This window comes from Triturus cristatus, chromosome 4_2, assembly GCF_964204655.1.
Source record: "Triturus cristatus chromosome 4_2, aTriCri1.1, whole genome shotgun sequence".
Classification (NCBI taxonomy): Eukaryota; Metazoa; Chordata; class Amphibia; order Caudata; family Salamandridae; genus Triturus; species Triturus cristatus.
In genome coordinates this window covers 633,536,534-633,557,469 of record NC_140586.1, presented here as the reverse complement: position 1 = coordinate 633,557,469, position 20,936 = coordinate 633,536,534, and the positions used below count along the sequence as shown (strand labels likewise).

The window sequence follows — 20,936 nt, the reverse complement described above, 5'->3', positions numbered from 1 at the left end:
CAGCTGGATAGGAACACCTCACATCATGTTGTAGCCCATGCTTCACTGTGCCCCTCATTACCATGCATCACTCACCTATAGTATCCTATAGTACCTCCTGACCGCAGTAGAGCTCCTCCTAGCACTGGAAGGACAGTTTATCACTATGGAAGAACGGGACAAAGGCAAGCAATGGGGAAGAGAAGGACAAGCAGCAAGCACTAGAGGAGGGAGGGAGAAAGACCATAACAAGATACAGACAGGTGGGTAGTGAGAGAAGTCAGGGGGAGATGGTAAGCACCATGGAGGGTAAGTAGGATAGAATGTGACAGCTTAAGTAAGCAGGGGCAGCAGACAGAACGGTGCAAGTTCCATCTATACCTGCAATGCGCAGGTGCACGTACATGGCACCATCACCGCATGCAGCAACACTTTTGGCAACAGCAACGTGTGCTTTCCCTGAGGCAATGGTCTACTACTGCAAGAGAGTTAAGCAGCTACCTGCATAAAGCAGCCCAATGTGACTTGACCATTCACACAATGCAATTGAAGCACTCCAATGTGAGGATATGTGATGAACCCTGTCCTACTGGAGTAGTTAAGTTTGTGATCAATAAACTAGAATAGTACTCATGATGCTCAATATGCATCGCTGCGACACATCCAGCCAAATGTAGCAATTGAATCAAGATTTTAGCTATTGGCTTAAGCATCATTTGGGGAATGGAACTGGACTTCGGGAACATGCTGGGGTAGAATAAAGTTAGGCAAACATCTGTTAGCACAACAGAGCTAATTGCACTGTTCAAAGGGTTCAGCGCCTTTAAAATTGAGTTTGGCATCGCTATCTACATACATCTACATCACAATACAATTATATAATATTTGGTAAAGGAATAGAATATTCAGCATACACGTCGTCAAAATGCTCATCTACAATCAAAACATTTAGCAAATGTCGCTATCTTGACATTAAGACTACGATCATTCTTGCAAAACATTTGTACTAAGAAAAGCACAGCCTAATGAGCTAATTGTAACGTCTGGAAAAAGCAGGGCTCGCTCAAAGGTCAGCAGGGATGGTTTGATTTAATTTTCTTTTGTCGAACTGCTCTTCCTGATCATTCCCTTCAGAGATCATGACCCTATAAACAGATTAGCTGCACTAGAGAGTTGGCGGCTGATTCTTACGTTATCTTTTCATACTAGATTTAATGGAAAAAAGCACGTGTCTGCAAAAGAAATTCTCTTTAATGACAAGACACGTTTAAATATAGAGGAGCTGTTGTATCCTAAATTAATAAATCACACAAATTTCAGTGTAACCGACAAAGGTCGTCCAATGTGATGATAAAAAGCCTGAAGGGAAAACCGTGACGGATAACAAAACACCAAAATTACATTTAATTACAGAGAAAAGTACGGTACTAGCTGTCAGTAACCTTTGTAGTAGTGCAACAGATATCAACTAAGGTACAAAAAGCGACGATATAATTATAACAGTAAAAAGACAAAGGTTTTATCATCTCATGCGTAGTAAAAGAACAAAACTAACAGAACACTCCAGTGATTATTTAAGCGTCTCCATTTACCGCCCCTTGTTTTCCTGTCACACTGGGCCTAAGTTAACTCAGTCCAAGGGAAAGTTAACCTCCTGGGGCTAGGTTTGCCTCCGAGGAGTAAGGAAGTTGGAACATTTCCGAGCACAGGAACTTGCTCCCGCAACGCAGGACACCCACAGCAACCTGCGGAAGAGGCTATACCATTACCAATCTACATATTAGGACTTAACTACAGGAAACGTAGGCCAGCCTTGTGTAAAATCTTTCCACGGGATAAACAAACCAGGTATACATACATACATACTGTAGTAAGTACCCTGTTCGATTTTAAAGGGGGAAAAACACACACAAAAACACTTGTAGTATTTAGTGGCCAAAATACCATTATGTACACTCATAAACCTAATACGATGACATCTACGGGTTCGGGTCCCGTTTGTGCTTACGCCTACTTTCATTAAGTGGCGGCATAGAACACTTAGCAACATGATAAATAAAAATAAAGTCAAACGCATAAATAGTGCAAATGCATAGTTTACAACTGCTACTTGGTTGTGTATGTGAGGAATAAGATCACTTGGGTACTTAGCACTAGTGGGTTTTTATTTCACTCGAGCCGGATTGGTACTCAGCCAACATACCTGATTGATCAGTAAGTGCCTGGCACCGACTGCTTTTGTGGAGTAGCCGTGCAAGACATATCTGTGTATACGAGTTCTAAAAGTAGTTTGTGTCTTCTAATAGTTTGGAACATTCCTTTCTAACATAATCATGGCTGAATCACTTCCGTAAGTGGGTTTTATAAGGGACGGAGGGCGGAAGAAATAAAAATGTTTTGTTAGTGGGCGATTAGGTAGAAGTTTGCAGAAGGGAGTCAGTCTGTTGTTTCTATGGTGGTGTCTGCCAGAGATGCGCAACCGAAGGGCGTCCTTCACTGTGGTTTTTAATAAAATGCCCAGGCATAAATTGTCGGTAATATGTGAAGGGATCTAATATAGTGTTAGAGGGGTGCGGGTGTGTTTGTAGAGCTTTTTTGAGAGCTGTACTGGTGTGTCATGTGGTTCTATAAAGGGACTCCGTGAGTGTTCTGCGTTAGTATGCTTTTTCATTGGCGACTTTGATTCGAGGGAGTGATTTTATGTGCTGTCTGGGTTGTTACGAAACCTACCTCTGGAGTCGGCAGGTTGTATCTTAAGCTTTGTATAAGCTTCTGGTGCGTACAGCGCTTGGCAGGTCACAGACATCAGTGTTTGTATCCTTGTCTAGTAGGTCTGTGGGTTTTACAGCTGTTGTGGGTGTGTCAGTCCCCAGGGGTCTCTTGGGTCACAAGTACCAGCATGCCAACCCTCCCGAACCACGCGGGAACTTCCCGAACATGGACCTTACCTCCCGCCAGTAGATCATAAAAATCCGATCGCCTCTGCTTTGCTTCCGACTCTAACCAACTTTCAATACGTGAAATCGGAAAGCTGGTTTTATAATGATTGACAGGCTAAGAGGAGGTCCTAGGAGGGTCTTCGTGACTGTACATCCCAGTGCTTTCCGCTATTGGCCCCTCAAGAGACAACCCGCCCACCTCTGAGGAAAACGCCCTTGGTCCTGAACCGGAAAGGACCGCCTGCTGCTCCGGAAAACGTCGCCCAGCCACAAATGAGCCGTTGCATCAGGCAGTGTGTGCCGAGTCTGCTCGCTGTGAGCGGCCTGTGGCCAAGGTGCCCCGTGAATAGACTGGCTGACCCGGGAGAACTGTTTCTGGTACCGGATAGCAGGCTCTACCTGTAAGGAAAACAACTAAACAGCGACACAACGTGGGCCGCCAGGTGCCAGTGATCATATCACGGTCGGGGAGAGCGTCTTCTCGCAGTCACGATCAACCGGAGAAGGGGCACAACAGAGGCGGTAGTAGCGGCCCGTTAGCTTCCACAAGGTGGCGTGTCAGAAAAGCATATTTTTGGTTTTTGTGCACGGACGCCAAATGGATACCCGCAGCAGCATGTTATCACGGGCCACTCCTGAAAAAAAACAGTCACGCAATTTATGTGCTTGGGAGTAAAGGCCTCATATGTAATCACAGTTGCTAGTTGTAAACCGCCAGTCAAAAATAATCGCACCACACAAGCACTGCCAGTTTAATTAAAAGTTATGGCGATAATCCGTGTTACATGTTGGCGTCCTTGTAGCGGCAGTTCCGCCCTACATTGGGTTAGCCGTACGTTATTATCCTTTTGTGGGGACTCCTGCTCTTTTCGTGCTAGCTGACTGGCGTCGCAAGGAGAGCAGAAAATCCGGTATCAGCCCTGGCAAATAGCACGCATCTCGAGTTACTATAACGCATTTTAGAAAAGTAATTGCATCACTGCAAGCCCAGACATTTGTCACGCTCATCATCTGTGAGCTGATAGCATGGTCTACACACAATGCCAAAGCCAAATAATCGGTACTCGTCTCCCTGGCCATTTGTGACCAATAGGACAGCACATGCTTATGATAGCAAGCTGGAGGTGCACGCCCGGAGACTGAAAAATACGTCTACTAGGACTGGGTTGAAAAAACCATGATGTGAAAGACCAACAAATATGCACTCTTTTCAGCCTTTTACATGTAACGTCGACTCTAGAAAAAGGAGGCTAACTAACTATTTACCATGTTAACTCAGGTTCTGCCTATAATGGCTGTCATAATGCAGTCACCTCCAAATCATATGATAATATGCACACATTATTTAGTAATGTAAATCACATTTTGCTTATAAATTTGTTAATTATGTACCTATAAAATTGCGCTCCCCCATCTGCAAGAATGCAGCCCTATGATGGCTGCAGGTTATTGTCGGGTTTAATGAATAAGGGACCCATCAAAAGCAGCGCATGTGTTGCAGGTGGTCCACTGTTGAAAAGAGAAGAATGATGGTGACTTTGAGAAGTGGGTTGGGTTGCTACCTTTCACAGAGAAAAATACCAGCCACGCATTAATGGGTTAAGGTTCCAAGCTGGCCTCATGGCACCAAGACTCAATTTTCCAGCCCTGGAGTTTTTGTTAAACTGGTGCATTCTGGGAAAATTTTGAATTTCTAAAAAAAAAAGGAAAGTTCAGGTTTGGATAATAATGTCCCTGGTAACATGGAGTCCTCTTGTAAACTTTAATGCTTTAATTTGTTTGGTAGGATCTGGTCTTTGAATAACGTGTAAAATCTGAAGCATTCTTCATTCACATTTAGCTTTGCCTCTGTTTGCTTTAATAATACTTTGAACAGTTTTAGACTACTTTTGAGTTTATTTCTTCTGGAATTTGTTGTTCTATGTTTATTTTTAAAAGGGAAAAGAATAATAGCTTTTACTGATTTGCATTTCAAAATATCACATGACCGCTGTGTAGTAAATCTGGAATGCCTGCTACTGGTAGCATTCCAGGCATACTAATGCAGAGTTTTTGTGAATTGGGGTAAATTGTAAATTGACTGCAGATTTACTATTCCCTTTGCGAATTGGGTTAGGAGATTTTTTTATAACGTGTTACTCAAAGACCAGCTCCATGCCAATTCCGAAATAATAAAACATAAACACAGTGCTTTTTGTTTTCTCTGGGGAACATCCCTTGGGTCCAGCAGCAGCTGCGATTTGCTCAGAGGTGGCGCAATCACCATTAGGGTTGGGGAAACCAGTCAGACAAGAGGTGTGTGGACATAGGTGCCTTTTTGGGGGGGGGGGGATGCAGATGTGGCTATTTTGTATCGGGTGTCCGTCTGTATGATGTTGAATAAGGAATGCGTTGCAGTGCTTGGATCGTAATTCCCATTTTTTCTGTGCATGTACTGAAGACAGCCAAACTAAAAGTACTAGAATACTCAGAAAATATGGCTGGTTCTACTATTCATACACAGGGCAGGAAGATGAGAGTTCTGTAGTTGTCTCTTGATATGTTACAGGCTGCTTTCTTTGTATGTTAGCTATTTTTGGGTCTGGCCTAAGACAGCTCATGTGCTGTCTGTTGCAAGACATTTTGTTAGCTTGTAGTGGTCATATAGCCCACCCGTTATTTACCATTGCAGGGGTGTGGATTTAATAAAATATCTACTTATCCATTGGGCAGGTTGCTTCATAAATCTACTTGTCCTGTAACAAAATCGACTTGTCCCTTTGGTGCCATGTAGTGCAGTGACAAATTATATCAGCAATCTCATTCTATAAGAGCTCTGATAAAGCCTCTCTGATTATGCCAGGGCTCATACCATAGTAGTGTTTGAATACTTACAATCCCCTTATGTTGCCACATTTCTGCAGATCTACATACTGGGGCTGAAGGTAGTGATAAGCAATCGTTCCATGGTTAGAATGCCCTTTTGTGTCCCTGCAAACCTACTAACTAGCATGTTTTGAGGGTTTTCAACAACTCTTCTCTAATCTTTTCCATATTGAGAAATGTTGAAAATTTACTCGACAATGGCAGGCGTAAACCTTCTTCCAGAGTTGGGGAAAAAAAAGTGGTTGGAGGGAAAGTGAACTTGCAAACACTCAGATTTTTGCAGAGCGAATCTACACATGCATATTTGCTCATGCTAAAATGCAGTTCACAAATATTTTTTAGGAGTACTATTTCTTGTCCTACATCTGTAAATTCTTGGGAATTCACGAAAGCTGTATAGCTGCACTCAATGCAAGAACATATACCATGGGTGCACTTTTGAGATATCTTTAATAATTGGGCTCCTAATTTGGTCTGGCGTTGACCATGACCTTTTGTGTTTATTAAAATTCTCTCTCTTTCTCTCTTTCTTTCTCTCTCTTCTGCTCTTTCACAAGGAGCATATTGGCCCACACAGTAGTTTGTTCAGTGCCAGTAACTACTGTGGCAGTGTGCGCTTTTTGAGACCAAAAACTATTTTTGCTTTTGCCAATGTTTGTTATAATGGCGAGGGCCTGGCAGCTTCCACACCCATACGGTTTTACAAAAACCATGCTAAAATAAGTCACACATTGACAAAACTAATTCGCTGACCACCAATTTCAGACCTATTGGCTTTGCCAATGCTTATTTATATTTTTTCCCCATAATCTTATTGAAACTGGTTACACTGATTTTCCATTATCAATATTTTGGGTAAATATTAGCATGCATCAACACATGCTACTAAATGATGCTGCAAAAAATGGTACCTGAAATTTTACAGTAGCTGAGCTAAAACATTTTTTTCCTCCGTTCATTTTTTATGAACATTTTATTTTGAAAGCAAAGAATCATCAATCTTTTCAAGCTTCTGCAAATATTTGCATCAAACCAGAAAGCATTCTGGGAGCATTATACATAGCCTCATATTGCTAAACTTTGAACATATGTGTACACATTTTTATACTAGAACCACTGTCAGTACTGCAGTCAGAGCTTACAACATTTACTTAGAGCGCTTACCCTAATAATAAAGGGTTTCAATTAATGAACCATAAATACAAGTTTGAACAGCACTAACACTTGGACAACATTTTTAACTTCACTACAGACCGTGCCCCTCACTGATCCATAATGTGGTACTGCAAACTGGCAGCCAAAGGGTTTGTGCTGCAGGGGTTTGAGCCTACTTGTCCCGAGGACAAAATAAACATGAGCATTTGTTTCCCTTGGCCCAAACAAAATGTCCTGGGCGCCGGGCTATAGGAATTCCACATCCCTGCAATTGGCTGCCCCCATTGTGTCTCTTTACTTGCTTATTTGATGGCTTGTGTGGGCTGTACCTCCCTGACATGAATTTGTTTGTTTGTACCTCTCCCAAAGCATAGATGCAGTACTGTGTCCTTACACTGCTTGTTTTTTTTGGTGCTACTTTTTTAGGTCTTGCCTAGCGTCGCAGCGCATGCGCTGGTCGCTCTGCGAGATTTATTGTCGTCTGGTTGCTTTTGGGAGTGGGGTTGGTGACCGCCCTTTCTCCCTTAGGCCCCGCCCACTCGAACTGGACTGGACTCGTCGTATGTTGCTCGTCATGCGCGCTGCGTCTCTTTTCCTAAAGTCACTTTTAACGAGCACTAGTGTGTGTCTGCCGCGCTTCAACTTTCCTCCCTCCTCTTGTGCTCTGCGCTCCTTCTGCCAATTCCCCGTCTCTGCGCTTTGTTCCGCCATGACAGTGCCCATTCAGTGTGTGCGTCTCAAAGCGAGGGGCACAGGAGGCTCAGGGGCAACTCTAGTGCCTGCCGCTTTGCTGCTCCTCCTATGGCTCCTCTTATGTTGTGCATCCTTTCTGCCATGAACGCACCCGCCCTCTCCTGCTCAGTTTGTGGGTTGTGGCCGTAGTGGATCCAGTAAACAGCCCCTCCCACTGTTGGCTCCGTTATTGCAGCCCCCGTTCCCAGTATGGTGTCAGGTTTGCGTTACTGAGCTGTTTCCACTTGTATTGCCTGCCAGCACAGCAGATTTTCTACTCCTTTTACGTTAAGGTTTCAGCAGGCCCCCCCACACCTTTCATCAGTCTGACTGCCGTTACATTTGAAAGGCGTTTCTTAAATGTAACATTTTGAAATATCGTTTTCTCTGTTGTCTTTAGTGACATCTGTTTCTCTCAGGCAGACAACGAAACGGCGCATATTTCACTCTGAAGGGACCTCACTTACTGGGGCCCCGGTGACTGGGGTATAGATTGATGTTTATTTATGACTTCAGTTGCCCTGCTAACTGCACAGCGTGCACACCCCACAGCACCCCGCAGCCCTACCCTCCCCACATAAAAATATTTATTGGGTATGCCATTCCGACGCCACTTATAGCCGATACCAGGAGGCCCTATTATGACGGTGCCATTCCGACGCCACTTAAAGCCGATACCAGGAGGCCCTATTATGACGGAACAACAAAGAGTTACCAGATTATAAATAAAGCCTCAAACATGGCCTCGTTCCAAGGGGATTGGGAGCTCCAAAACGCAAAAAAAATGTGATTTTGCTTGGTACTTTGAAAGCCCTTGCATGGGACCTGCATAGGGGTATTTATAATGCGGGAAAAAGCAAGGTAATTGCTGGCTGGGCCCACCCCATGCTCCTTCTAAGCAACAGTAGAGAACTGAACTCTTAGAATGTGATGGTCTGCTAGATAGGGTGAGAACCGAGGCAATCAAAGCTTTTCAAAGCGCAAGACAAAATAAAATGTTGTCTCATGGAGCACTCTCTAAACACCTGCTATATGTTACATTTATTGAATGTAATGCTTCACTGGAAGACACATTTCTCGCCTTAACAACAACTCCCCAAAAGGCAGTTGTCAAACCGTTTGTAGTAATTTTACACCAGTTGGGGCCTTAAGGCTTCTGCGTCATCTCGATTTATGGAAGTGCTGACCCTGATATCTGAAGTTTCACCAGTGTTTTGGGAAACACTCCCAGGCATATTTTTAGTTTGGTGGGTATCTTGACAGCCCACTGAGACTTACAATGAAAGTGGGGAGAGGGTGTTGCATAATGACCAGAGCTGCCAACTTAAGAGCTGGGGAACCAGATTAGAGTCTCGCCATCTGCTAAAGCACCCTGTGATTCTGGGAAAATCACTTAATCGCCCCGTAAATGAATGTGTCCTTAACTGGTGCTTATGAAAAGAGCAGTGTTGATGATTAAGTGTTGGTACTGAGCGCTGGAAACCACTGGTGCAAATTACGCACTGGCCGCCCTACCTTTGCTAGTCTGGTGTAGGATTTGAGGACCCCACCTGTTTTTGAAAGTACTCATTTTCATCCAGAGTGTTTCTGCTATAAGACGGGAGTGCTTTTGTTAAAAATAAATGTGGGGCTGGCCACCATGTGATTGATGCCCGCTCGGCATGTGTTTTATTTTTCCCCCCAGAAATAAATGACCAGGCAGGGGACTGTTTCTGAAAAAAACTAGATACAAATGTCCCTGGCTTCAAAGTAGTTTTCTCACTGTGTGTCCGGGACATGTTTTGATGTTTACATTTGGAATGGGGGCCGAAAATTCTGCATCTGAAGGAAGGCAGTCCTTCCAGTGTTCTATAGCCAATGGACCTGAGATGGTTGGGCCACCGACCTGAGATTGTTGGGCCACCAGCTAAAAGTTTCCGGGCGTGGAGCAAGCTGGGCTCTGCTCTCGGAAACCAAGCCGTTCTGCTACCTGTAAACGAGGCTGAGGAACCCCAGGTTTGGCAAATGGGACATCCACTGATTTAAAGCGGCGGTCCCATATCCACAACACTCCTAAAGCCCTTCTCTGTCTGTCACTTTCACCTGCTCCCAAAGTGTTATAGTTAGGGACGGTCCACTTTGGGGTTTTTGTGTTATAAATACAACACAATATAACAAATGCAGGGCAGGTGGCTGCGTCCTATTGGAGGGTGGTGGTGCATAGCATTGCTGATAGGCTGTAGTGGCCCCTGAATCCCTATGCACATCAAAACCGAAATCAGAAACACAGTAGGTCTTTGATTCTGGATTTCAGGCACAGCTGTGGTGGCATATAGTGTGCTTAAAATACTTGGACCCATATTACCGAAAAGGCGCACTTCCCTGGTATGTGATAGGTGTACTTTTACCTGGTGCACCGGTAGCAGACTGGGTCAGTGCGCCCTGCCACAAAGAATGCATGGTTTGTGGTTTAGGCGCAAACCTGTGCCAGCAGTGGGAGCCACTGGGTCTGGCCTTCATTGTGTAGGCGGTAACGCAGCCTGCGTTTTTAAGAGGTTCAGTGATCCTCCTAAAGGTGGCCACAGTGAGAGACTGCACAGGCTTGCAGTAGATGTCAGTGGAGTCCATAGGACCGCCTAATCCCCCTTCAAAAGAAGTGCCTCGGTGGGGGCCCACTGACTGTGCACCACCTCTATGTGGCTCACAATCCTTGTGCCCCAGGCAGCTTATTTACCTCGGCGCCTGCAACTAGAATGCATAGTGGTCACAAAGGTAAAGGATTTCATAATGTGCATGTTGCCACACCCTCATGCAAATGAGGGAATAGCCCCTCAAGATGACACCAGCACACATTTAGCACTGCATGATCTACAATACACAATAAACCTCACAAACATCTGGATCGCCTTCAGTAATATGAAAGTGCCCCAGAGGTGCACAAACTGGGCACAAATTCCCATTGCATCCCGAGACAATGTTCTAATAAAACCCCATGTGTGGTAATCAGGCAGTTAAACGTTGTAAGGTAGAACATCAATTAGCGCTACATAATCTCTGCTGTTCATTCGAACCTTCAATGCAATAAGTTGCTTTGGGTTGGGGAGCATCAGCAAAACCACATCATGGCTGCAGTACTCTGTGGAAGAACCATACCAACATTTATTAAGTACATTCAGCTATTATTAGAGATCCCATGCCAGTGCTGGAACCTGTCCTACATGTGGACAAGCAGAAGAACCATTTATCCATGTTGTCTTGTTACGCCTACTATATACTGAAATCAGGACGTGGAAAATAGGAGATGGAACAGGGAGCTAAAAGTAGCCTTGGAAATGTTTTCAATATCAACCTTATATTGGCATGATTAAGAATAGCAAAAGTCAGTTTGGTGATTTTAAAGAGGATATGACTCCTTACATCTTTTTCAGTCTATCTAAAAACACCTTTAACTATCAGCAGTCCTATCGTTATCAATGCTATATTATGACTGATATAAGGGTATCAATGGGAGAGTGAGGATATTTAAGAGCTAGTCCATATCCCCTAGGTTATATATTAAATCAATGAGAACTAGTCTGTCAAGACGTGTTAAGGAACTCTAAGTTCTTCTTTCTTTTTTATGAAGCCCTCACCCACCAACCTAGTTGGTGGCATGCTTCATCATCGGGCCCACCTGGTGACACAGAGTGTTTCCCTGGTGTGCTACAACGCCTGTGTTACAGCGGAGCTGGTATACTTACTGAGTGTGCAGTGTAGGTGATGTGAAAGTGAGATTTAAAAGCTGTCCACTGGTCCCATTTACCCAGAAGGGATTAACTTTATTCTTTGGGCCTCTGGCAGCAGTAAAAACAAGGCAGCGGATGTAGGTGGAGTTATAATTAGGGGACTCCTGCATCCAGTGGGTGGTCTACATGTTTCAGCCAGGCCTTTAATATAAACTGTCTTTCTTCAGGACCTAGAAACATGAAAAAGTGCAATCTATATTGTGTATTGTGTATGGATCGTAATATGTGTGGCACACACTAATGTGCCCTATGTGTAAGAAATGCAGTAAGAACTATTGATGGACAGAATGCAGAACAATGTCATACATTCACCCCAGTATAGAGATCTGGGCCTAAATCCATCGTTGTTTGGCTCACCATGCCATTCCAGTTTGGACCCAGCCATATGCAAATCAGTCTTGACCCTGTGCCCAATGGGAACAGTCCAGCCCGAACTGCCAGGCCAGGTCCTCCCTGGACTGTAAACAAGCATCCTAGGACCAGTTTCAGGGTTTCACCCCTCTTCAGTCAGAATAGCTTGATTCCAGTGGCATGGAGAGCACGGAACTCATGTCTGAGCATACCCGTCCCACTCGGGGTGACAAATGCAAAAAGAACTATTGATGGACAGAATGCAGAACAATGTCATACATTCACCCCACTACAGAGATCTGGGCCTAAATCCATTGTTTGTTTGCTCACCATAACACACAAGAGGTTGACTGATTTGCATATGGCCATGTCTGAACTGGGGTGGCGGAGTGAGCTAAAGAATGATGATGGATTAAACCCAGATCAGTTGACTGGGGGTGAGTTCTTGCAATGTTCAACACTCCGTCCATTATCCCCTTTGGTATCGCTTTGTTCGCCCTAAGTTGGCAGGGTATGCCCAGACGTGGGTCCCTTGCTCACTTTGCCACTGGATTCAAGATAGCCTGGCTGAAGAGGGTTATGAACCCGAAACCGGTCCCAGGATGCTTGTTTCCGGTCCAGGGAAGACATGGCTTGGCAGTTCGGGCTGGACTGTTCCCATGAGGCACAGGGTCAGACTGATTTGCATATGACCATGTCTGAACTGCGGTGGTGGAGTGAGCTAAAGAATGATGATGGATTAAACCCAGATCAGTTGACTGGGGGTGAGTGTTTGATTAGCTCAAACGCTCCGTCCATCATCCCCTTTGGTATCGCTTTGTTCGCCCTAAGTTGGCAGTGTATGCCCAGACGTGAGTCCCTTGCTCACTTTGCCACTGGATTCAAGATAGCCTGGCTGAAGAGGGTTATGAACCCGAAAACGGTCCTAGGATGCTTGTTTCCGGTCCAGGGAAGACATGGCTTGGCAGTTCGGGCTGGACTGTCCCCATGAGGCACAGGGTAAGGCTGATTTGCATATGGCCATGTCTGAACTGGGGTGGTGGAGTGAGCTAAAGAATGATGATGGATTAAACCCAGATCTGTTGACTGGGGGTGAGTGTTTGATTAGCTCAAACGCTCCGTCCATCATCCCCTTTGGTATTGCTTTGTTTGCTCACCATGCCATTCCAGTTTGGACCCAGCCATATGTAAATCAGTCTTGACCCTGTGCCCAATGGGAACAGTCCAGCCCGAACTGCCAGGCCAGGTCCTCCCTGGACTGGAAACAAGCATCCTAGGAACGGTTTCGGGGTTTCACCCCTCTTCAGCCAAGATAGCTTGATTCCAGTGGCATGGAAAGCACGGGACTCAAGTCTGAGCATAATTTAATTTTTTATTTTTGCAGCATATGCATGCTACAAAAGATAAACCATTGCGCCAGCGCTACAAGGTCACATATATTGTCTTTGCCAGTATTTGTTTCTCTTGTGTCAATATTTTTGGGTTATACTTTTTTAGGTTCAGACTACTGCACAGCTGTCTGGTTTGCTAAAGACATCTTGAGGACATTCAGAATGCATTCCACCCATTGGTTACCATTGACTTTGTGGTTTGTAACTCTCATTGTCTGGCTTTTTATTTGTTGACTTTATTTGCTTTTTTATTGGGGCCAGTTGAAGCCTTTAGTTGGGATGTCACATATTGACAATTCTGCATCACACAACATATTTACACTCCACATAATACCACTCAAAGCCACATAATTATCCTACACATAATTTACACTCTACTCAACACAACATAAATACATCCCTACATAAATGCATTTTATAACCATAACACATAATGCCAATAAGCATAATTTCGCTCAATGCCACACAGTTCCACTCCACACAATTCAACTCCACACATTTCCAATACACACCACATAATTCCACACCAACCCACAGATTTCAAATACACAACACAATTCCACAACACACCACATACCTTCAATACACACCACACATGTACACATCAATCATACACCAAATAAAAACTACAATACAGCCCAAATAATTACACTCCACACCACATCGTCCACTACACTCCAAACCAAAACACAGATGTAAAACACATTGTCATTTAGAATGCCAATAGCTCTAACTCTTGCAAATGCGAGACCTATTGCATTGCAAATACTTATTCTTTTTAGTTTAGTACCACAAACGACTGCATGTTTTGCCAAGTTGTCTCCCTGTGCATGCTTCTCTGTCCCTCAGTCTTTATACTGCACGTTCTCACCATGTGCTTCTATGCCCCGACTCCATGTTGCTCTGTCTCGCTGTGTTCTTCTGTGCTCTTTCCCCCATCTCCATGTTGCTCTGTCTCACCACGTGCTTCTCTTCACTCCATCAGTCTCCACCACCAGTCTCCGTGTCTCTGTCTTACAGTTTGCTTCTGTGGTCCCCCCCGTCCCCCCCCCCAGTTTCCATGTTGCTCTGATGCGCAGTGTGCTTTTCTGTTCACCTCTATGTTATTCAGTCTTGAACTGTACTCCTCTGCCCCTTACCCCCAGTCTCTTTTTTGCTCTGTCTTGCTGTGTGCTCCCTCGATTTCTGTACTGTCTCACTGTGTGCTTTTCTGCCCCTCCTGTGTTGTTGTCTCCCAAGTTGCTCCTCTTGCTCACCGCCACCCCTCCCTATTTTGCTTGCACACTTTTTTCCCCATTTTGCTTCCCTTCTTCTTTCTGGCTTTTTCCCCTTTTTGGTTACCAATATAACTCTCTGATCGTTAACTAAAAGGGAAAAAAGTACCAGCGGCCATGCTAATTTTTTTCTTTCATTTTGTATTTTTATTCTTTAGTCATGCTGCGCAGCATCATAGATGCTGTGCAGCTTGTAGAATACCCATTGGTAAAGCCAATAGGTCACAAAGGCAAGACGTTTTTTTGCTTTCCCACTGCTTCATTGTTTCTTTTGAGCACTGATAGGTATTTTTTTCAAACTACCATACACCCTGATATTTTATCCTCCATACGAAATCATGATTGTTGTACTTTTCTCCCTCGGAATGTACAACCACATACAGTATACAATATAATGATCAACGAATATGATGATGTACTTGCGCCTGATATGCAGCGAAAGGAGTGCTCTGTATGTGTTTCATTTGCATCTCATCTGCCATCCTGGTCTGTCCTTACATGCTAGGTTTGTTGTCCCTGAGGAACAGGCAATCTGCTTGTCCTTCAAACACGCCCCACCCCCCGTTTTTTCTTTAATTAACTCTTCCCCACCGGCTAAAACCTGCTTGTTTCTGACAGCAATGTGTTATTCCCTTTCTTCTTTGGCAATGGGTATTTTTTTTCTCGGAGTGTGTTTTGTTTTCTTTTGCTCACCTTGTGGTCATTGTTGTCATTACCCACGTAGTTGTCACGCATCAGCTGATGTGGGGTCATGTGTCAATTCCTCACCAGTGGGGGAGTTGTCAAAGTGACACGCATTGTTACAGCGCTCCTTCGTTTCCCCACTTCCACTCTTCTATAATTGGGGGAGATAAGGCTTGCTAGTGTTTAGTGCCTCATGCCTCGAAGAATCTACTCGCTATGGCGAGTCAATTTCTTTCAGGACAAGACAGTTTTTAGGCCTACTGGCCCGAACTGGCAAGTAAGCTCAACAGCTCTGCTAATTATAACTAGCTTAGTGCAGTAGCAGTGAGAGCCTCTGGGGGCAGGGGGGAAGGGGTGCGGTGGCTAGCTGAAACGCTATTACATTGTATTTAGTGCGTGAAAAAAGGATTCTTTTTTATATAACAATAAAGTGTTTCTTGCAAACATTTCAAACCGTAATTTATCAGGACATTCTGCAATGTGATGTGAAGCTTTTTATTAAAGGCATGTCAGGGTAAGGTCAACTTTTAAGCATTTCGTGCTTGTCTCCGTGCATTTGGTTTAGTTGCTTGGAAAAACAAGCATTGGCATAGCCAATAGGTCTCGCTTTTGGGACCTTATAAGCATTTAGTTTTGAAGCACAATATCCTTGCTGCAAGAACATCAACTGTTGCATGGCTAAACACGTATAAGGTACAAGGTTTAGCCATGCAACAGCTGATGTTGTTGCACCAAGGATATTGTGCTGCAAAACGAAATACTTAGGAGGTCCTAAAAGCGAGACTTATTGGCTATGCCAATGCTTGTTTTTTTTTTTTTTTTACAGTTTTATATGGCAAAAACTTGTCCCGAAAGCGTCAGAGCGCTTGCACACACAGCAGTCAGATAACAAGAGCCACTGGCTTTTACCCCTTTCATCTATGGTGCCGCGCACTTGAGGTAAATTTGGAGAAATCGCCAGTCAGAGCTCTCCTTCATTCTTCTAAATTATGCAACACCCGGTTGACGATGTAACGTGGACAGTGCTAGCAGTGATACCTCCACGTTACAGGGGAGGGTAGATTGAACACAGTTTAGCACATTGTGAAGCAAAGTGTATTGAGAAACTTGACACCGTAAGAAAGGGCCTAAATGAACACAATGAAATGATGACCTCAATAAGTAGATAATAAGCGTTTGATTTTGCCTAATCACAATGAGGGGTTCAAGTCCATAAATATTACATTGATATACAGAAGATTAACGATGAATGAGTGGTATTAATTTTTTGATTGCTTCGTTCAATAAAAATGTCAATGCAGATGTTTAGAATGATAGAAAATGACGTACGGTTGCGAAGAAATGTACACTGTAAAATAATGTTGTTTATTTCATGGAACAGGCGATTGGCCAATGGCACCTATATTACAATGTTTTTTATTTTTTTCCTCCAATACTTTATAGGTTTGATAAAAATGATTAATCCTATAAACACACAGGCACATGCCTGTAACGATAACAAGAACTTTCCGAAAGGTTAATATAAGTAGAAGGTATATTGTTCATAGCACAATTCTGTCTCCCTCAAGATGGTGCTGTGAAAGTGCAGCGTTACACTTACTCTAGTGCAGCAAAGGAAAGCGAATCAAAACACACAACACGAGGGACCAATAAGTAGAGCTAACTAAAAAAACAGAAGTGTGGCCAAACAGGTGCGCCTATTACGGCACGGAAGTAGCGCTAGGTTGTCACCAAACTCGAGGGTTAGGGGGAAGAGTTCTTTTCCAGAGGAGAGCGGAGCGTTAGCCTTCGGTTGACACAGTGGGCCTCAGTGTGAAGGAGCTATCAATCCCTCATCGCGATCACGATCACTCTAATAGCGAAAGTGATCGCGATGACGCACGCTAGGGATGCGTGCGCAGCAGCGGGGGGAGGGGTATGGGGCTGAAGGCTGGCGCAGGAAAGGCAGATGGCTGGGCGAGAAGGGAGGGTGAATGCGGGGAGCAGCTGTGCGCGTGATCCAGATCAGGGCATACAAATTCTCCCTACTTCCACGGATAGAGTAAATTCACGGATAGAGTAAATTCACAGATACACGCACATACACTCATCATACGCTTGGGCCCATTTCACTAACATACGCTCAGATTACTCTACCAGTGCCAAACATGGAGTGGAAGCTCCTAAATACCCTGTATCTACAGTAAGGTCAATGAAACCAAATTGATTCTGTCCTGAGTCATGATATAAACAATAATAATCACATTTGTGTATTCAATAAACGACAAGAAATAACCACCAACACTGTAATTCATAAATGATTCTTTATCTAAAATTAGTTCAAAGAAAGTCAATCAAAGCAAAATCATTATTCTCATAATTACCTATTCTAGCTAAATGTCATAAACGGGTCAGGACAGGTCTCTCAGTAGAAGTCTCCCGAGTCGCCGTCCTCACAGCATCGATCCTCACCAACGCAGGTTTGGGAAGAAGTGGCCTTAGACCCTCTCTAGTCTAACAATATTTATAATAATTCTTACAAAATAAAGCAACATAAAATGTTCTAAATTTCCGTTGAGCCGCTGAGCAAAGCGAGCAGGAAAGCATGTAGCATCGCTACATTTGGAAAATCTCCGCTCAGAAAAAATCACAAAAATAAAAAGACGGAACAAGGAAACTCGAGTTTGCAAATGTTACTTTTAAAAATGCTCTTCCTCAGACCCATAGCGAAACCATCGCTGTAATCACAAAGTTCATTGTGGCTCTCTTTCCCTCCAAGGTTACTTGGATGTTTGCCTGGAGTCGCTGTCATCACGGAAACTTTCAAAACTCCAGCAGAAGCCATAGTCAGATGACTTTCAACAAGGCCTCTCGTCATCTCATATTCACTCGAGCAGAGGCTGTAAATGTCAGCCATCTTTTCTTAGGCCAAAACGAACCATCTTAATTGAAAGAAACACAAACAACGTTACTACATCATCGCAATGATTAAACAGTGTTAATTCCCACTTATACCCTTATGTGTATATAATTAACTAGCCATCTGCAACATATTTAAGCATTAGTACACGTTATTTTTAAAAGCATCGACACAAAACAAATAGCACACTTATTAAATAACCGCACATTATTATTAAGCAACATATATGCATTCCCACGTGTAGTTTCTCTTGTTATTCGTGTTGGTTAGTCAGAATTTTCACACAAAACAAATGATTATTAATTATAGATTAATATTTTTAAGTCTCGACATCTAGACAAAACTAGAGCGTAAAACCCAATAAATTTTTTTTTAGATTTTAGTCCCATTTTAGGAGAAATTGGAATTGTCTTTTTCTTTTTCACAACACTACATACCAGACTCCCTTTCATCATCCCTCTTCGTTTCCAGGTAAACACTCTCCCTCAATTCTTCTAATTCTATTTCTTGTGGATCTCTTTTTGACCTCTTTTGTCTCTTTTCAATATTTCTTTTGACTAATTTCTTTTTCCCTCCCCTGTTTTTACAACACAAACACACCAATCTAAGTATTAATAAAGCAACAATCACACATGTCAAAGGAAATAATATCTTACCTATAATAGTACTACCTATCTTTGCAATAAAACTCTTAACAGCAACTATCTTATTAGCTATTTTAGTCCAGATACTTTCAGCTTCCAGTGGTACCAATTCTTCATGCAAATCAGTAATATTTTTGATATAGACCTTCAGGTCTTTGCTTTCGTCAGGAATGTAAGTGCAACAATGTTGAACTTTCAGCATTCCACAAACTCCACCCTCCTTGGCCAATAGAATATCAAGGGCAAGTCGATTTTGCATAGACATGGCACGTACGGCAATCATCTCCGTATTCACCAAAAGAAACCCTCCAGCGGTACTTGTCGATAAGCGATCCACCACTGTTGACAGTTTCCGAATTCCATATGCATTTAAAGAAATTCCCACTGCTGGAATCAAAGCTCCAAAGATATCACCTACAATTTCAGACCAAGTTTCTCTCTTAAAACGTGTTAGTAAATTAATATGTTCTACATCATCTATTCTATCTATATGAAAGATCTTTGGAAAGACCAGGCCCACATAACACGTGCCATACCAATGGTCAGGCAACCTGTAATAAGCCTTGTTCCCACAAACATAATACACTCCTGGGAAAACTGGATCCTCTCCTCCTTTGAAACCCCATCCTGTTGCAATGAAGTATGTATCATGACACTCACTAGTCCCAACAAAATATGTATCATATTGGGATTTCCTCCTAGTAATGCATAGCTTACCCTTCTGTGGTGCATCTAGAGCTAAAGTTGGACTAGCCCCATTCCTCAACTCTTTCCCCATCTCAATGTCCCAAATTGTCTCACTCACTTTATATTTCCCTGCCTTTTCATGCATGCTCATTCTCCTTTCCTCTACCATGTTTAAGAAAGCTTTCTCCTCTTCTTTCAAACTACAAGTTAAATTGTTCTTAAAAATGTAATCTAATGTTAATTCTTCTTTCTCAATAAAAATTTCACCAAAAATGTTAGCTTCTTTAGCTGGATTCAGCCTTTTGTTCATAGGCAATTGCCCAAAAATGTTATCTTTGTTAGACATCTCTTAATCTATTTTCCCTAACAAATAAAAAACACTACTTAACACACTACATGAAATTCCATACGTAGCTGGTAAATGGTGATAAGTAACACCCTCTGAAACGGATGCAGGTAACTGCATACATACGTAACAATCTCTTACTTCCATTGTCTTCACGTATTCATACAATAATTTTGTAAAAACATTACTAGAAAAATCATTAATTGACCTATCTTTATGCATGTAAGTATTACTAATTCTAGTTGGAACCACTTTTTGTGAATTCTTTTCTACATTAGTCTCATTCTCAGTATGTATCTCAAATGTACCTATTGTAACTCTAAATGTAACTAATAAAGCTAAAACTCCCCATAATAGCATTAATAATCCAGTACAGCAGCAGCACATTCTACACCATCTTTTTAAGAAGGCACATCTACTTTGATTATTTTCTATGTTAGCCATTTTACTACTTTGACCGTGTCTTTTGACTTAGCCTCTACTACTCCACTACTGCAATTTCTATTTTCCTGGATTACTTCAGACAGCTAAATTTGAGACTTTCTTCTTTTCACTTTTCTCCAAGTGATTGCTTCAGTTCACTCAATTTGGATATTCATCACTCTTCACTTCGACTTCTTCAACATCAAATTGTATTAGATCTCCAACAACATCCTCAGTATCCGAATTTTCTCCAATGTCAGTCAAGATAACTTTCAGGATTTCACCTGTTTCTTCCTCAACCACTTCTCGTACGGTCTCCTCTGGATTTCCTTGACTTTCTGCCTCTTCACCTTCAGACAGTGCCACATACGTCCATTCGGGCGACCTATACTTCTGGTTAGGTTTTCTTATTCTTTTGATCTCCTCTGATTCTTTCGACTCTTTCCGCTTTTCACCTTTTGCTGGATTTTGACTCGACACCTCATTCACTTGTTCAGCTTTCGATGTATTTGCTCGTGTCAATCTGTATCTCAACCTCTTTACTCTGTTGTTAGGCCAAAGATCTCCTCTTACAACCTTTTTTGGTCTTGTTTCTTTATTATTTCTTTCTCCAATCCAAGTTCTCTTTCTCAGAACTCGACCCTCTGATTTCTCATTATCACTCTCATCTGATTCTGTTTCAAATACCTCTTGTTCTTCAGCAGTTTTCTTTCGCTCCACACTCTTTATCACCACTGTTTGAGACTTCCCTACTTCTTTCCCTCCTCGGGTCTCCGACACGCAATCTTCTTGCTGTCTACTTG

General features: G+C 42.9%; 1 protein-coding gene across 4 annotated transcripts in view; it reads right to left on the bottom strand.

Moving 5' to 3' along the window:
• GNG12 (G protein subunit gamma 12) overlaps window positions 1–3,065 on the bottom strand; it is a 537,018-nt gene extending 533,953 nt beyond the window's left edge. Inside the window, exon 1 of one of the 4 annotated variants that reach the window (XM_085602312.1) lies at window positions 2,928–3,065. The gene's annotated coding sequence lies outside the window, so the exon portion shown is untranslated. Of the gene's footprint in view, window positions 1–2,709 lie in introns of all 4 variants that reach the window. The other 3 variants (XM_085602309.1, XM_085602311.1, XM_085602314.1) reach the window with 3 other exon arrangements.
• Window positions 3,066–20,936: the final 17,871 nt, after the last annotated feature.